The sequence below is a fragment of the Myotis lucifugus genome, unplaced genomic scaffold (assembly GCF_000147115.1).
Source record: "Myotis lucifugus unplaced genomic scaffold, Myoluc2.0 scaffold_30, whole genome shotgun sequence".
Lineage (NCBI taxonomy): Eukaryota > Metazoa > Chordata > Mammalia > Chiroptera > Vespertilionidae > Myotis > Myotis lucifugus.
Genome location: NW_005871078.1, coordinates 7,712,030 through 7,714,586, shown reverse-complemented (window position 1 = coordinate 7,714,586; position 2,557 = coordinate 7,712,030). Strand labels below are relative to the sequence as shown.

Sequence of the window (2,557 nt, the reverse complement as noted above, 5' to 3'; positions counted from 1 at the left end):
AGTTCACCAGGTTTGAAAAACCTGTTAACTCTTTGAGGCTCCTTGTAAATTTTTATTGCTGTGGTTAATGAGATTACCTGGAATTTTATAATTCAAATAAAATATAACTTAAAATACAAAACGTGCCATTTTATTCCCATCTTTTCAAACTTTTTTAAAAGTTTCCTGAACCTAAAAAAAAAAGTAAAATAAAAGATACTGTTCTTATACTGACTCAGCATTTGTGTGACTCTTTACTTCACTAATTTTTTTTTAACTTAAAGGTCTATCTGAATAGTTGAAAACTCAATGAATTAAGACAAATATCCCAAGGCAGGGTGCATTTCATCCATTACACTTTGTTTTTTGGTGACTTGAAAGTTAGTGACTGAGTAATGTTTTCATCCTTGCATCAAAGCATTTTGAACCTTGGTAGCTTTAATATCCAGACTCCACACACACCTGAACACACCACAGCCTTTCCTCTTTGCCTGCCATTAATTTAATAAAAATATATGAAGGGTAGGTAGCCCCGCAGGAGTGGCTCAGTTGGTTGAGTGTAATCCTGAGCACCAAAAGGTTGCCAGTTCATTGCCCATCAAGGCACATACCTGGGTGATGGGTTTGATCCCCAGTCAGGGAACTTAGGGAAAGCAACTGATCAATGGTTCTTTCTCACATCAATGTTCCTCTCTCTCTCTCTCTCTCTCACACACACACACACACACACACACACACACACACACAGGCTGAGAGAGAAAAAGAGAGATGAGAGGGGAGGGGAGGGGAGGGGAGAGGGAGAAATCTTATGCTACAATGTGCTAAGTACTGGGCTGGATGACCAAAGCTGCTCAAATTGTGTGTGTGTGTGTGTGTGTGTGTGTGTGTGTGTGTGTGTGTGTGTGTGTGTAAGGTTAATACCATAAAAGTCTAACTTCTTTTTTAATGCTCAATGATCTCTGAACTTCTTTTTGGCCTCCTGCCCAAGGGGTGCCACACTTCTGCTGCCTTTACCACCTCAGGACTTTGGTGTCCACAATCTTGCAGGTGGTGGTCTTTTGGATGGGTTGCATGCAGTGCTGCTGTCCAGGGCATCATTATGATTAAAGTTCACACCTCCTTCTTGCAGGCAGCAGTAGGTGGCACTCTCAGCCTCCAGTGTGACCTTGATGTTCATCAGGGCCTCCTACTCCTGGGCCAGCTCTGACTCCAGGTGCATTAGGATCCTGTTGAGCTGCTCTATCTGCATGGCATAGCGGGTCTCTACCTCCCACAGGCTGTTTTCCAAGCTGGCCTTCAGATTTCTCATTGAGTTCAGGTCGATCTCCAAGGACTGGACTGTATGTCTCAGGTCCATATTATCTCAGCAGCTCCTATCTCAACAGTCTGTGAGGTAACCACTGTGGTGCTCTCCTCAATCTGTTGGGACCAGTACTTGTCTAGCTCCTCTCGGCTCTTCCAAGCCAGCTCATCATATTGGGCCTGGATGACCACCATGTTCTTGCTGAGGTCCTGAGATTTGAGGGCAGCCAACTCCACAGTCAACCCAGAGTTGGCAATCTGGTTTTGTAGACCATTTACTTCCTCCTCGTGGATCTTCATGAAGATCAGCTCCTCCTTGAGAGCCTTGATCTCTGTCTGAAGCTGCAGCCGAGTGATATTGATGTCATCAGTGACCTTTCGGAGCCCATTGATGTCACTCTCCACAGATTGGTGCATGGCTAATTCTGTCTCATACTTGACCCTGAAGTCATCAGCAGCAAGGCAGGCCTTGTCAGTCTGTAGAACGATGCAGGCATTGTCCACAGAACTTGCAAAGATCTGAGCCTTTGATGGTCATGAAATAATGCCCCCAGTCTCTAACCTGGGGTCCCTTCTTGTCCAGGTGTTCCCGAATTTTGATCTCCAGTTTCCGATTATCAGCCTCCAGGCTTCTCACCCTCTCTAGAAAGGAGGCCAGGCAGTCATTCAGGCATTGTATAGTCTCCTTCTAGCTCTGAATGTCCCCTATATCCGACAGACGCCCAGCCATCCCCACAGCCAGGCCCCTGTATCCCCAACCACTCCGCACATTGGTGGAGTGGGACACAGAGATCTGGGAGCCCAAGCCCCAGGTATCTGCATAGATGCTGGCCACGCTGCTGGCTGGCCTGGCCCAGTAGCTGAGTGACTGCAGGAGCCCAACGTCTAGTAGTTTGAGGAGAAACTGGAGCAGATACTGAAGCTCATGTTGTTCAGAGAGGAAGGTGAGAAGCCGAGACTCAAGTTCAAGCGGCAAAGTCTAACATTCTAAGTTAACAGCTGAGTTGGACAGGGAAGCTGTCCTTGCTGAAATGATAGCAGTCACAATAGGCCAATGTATCAATCCTTACCTATAATTAATAAGGCCTTTCTAGAGACAATGTCTTATTCTCAAAGAGTAACTCTAATACTTTATTTTTATAGACAGCAGAACTTTTCTCCCTCAGATCATCCTCAATTCACCCTTGTAAGAGGCACCGCTCTACCCACCCACTTCTTGTTTGCTTGCTTGTTTGTTTGTTTAAGATGAAATGGTATCAGAGTTCTCTATGACAAT

General features: G+C 45.6%; 1 pseudogene across 1 annotated transcript; it reads right to left on the bottom strand.

The window, feature by feature from the left end:
- Positions 1 to 989: 989 nt before the first annotated feature.
- On the bottom strand, positions 990 to 2,208 carry LOC102438289 (annotated as a pseudogene). Its single transcript, XR_329850.1, has one exon. The product of XR_329850.1 is annotated as a keratin, type I cytoskeletal 18 pseudogene (transcript).
- Between the last annotated feature and the right edge of the window lie 349 nt (positions 2,209 to 2,557).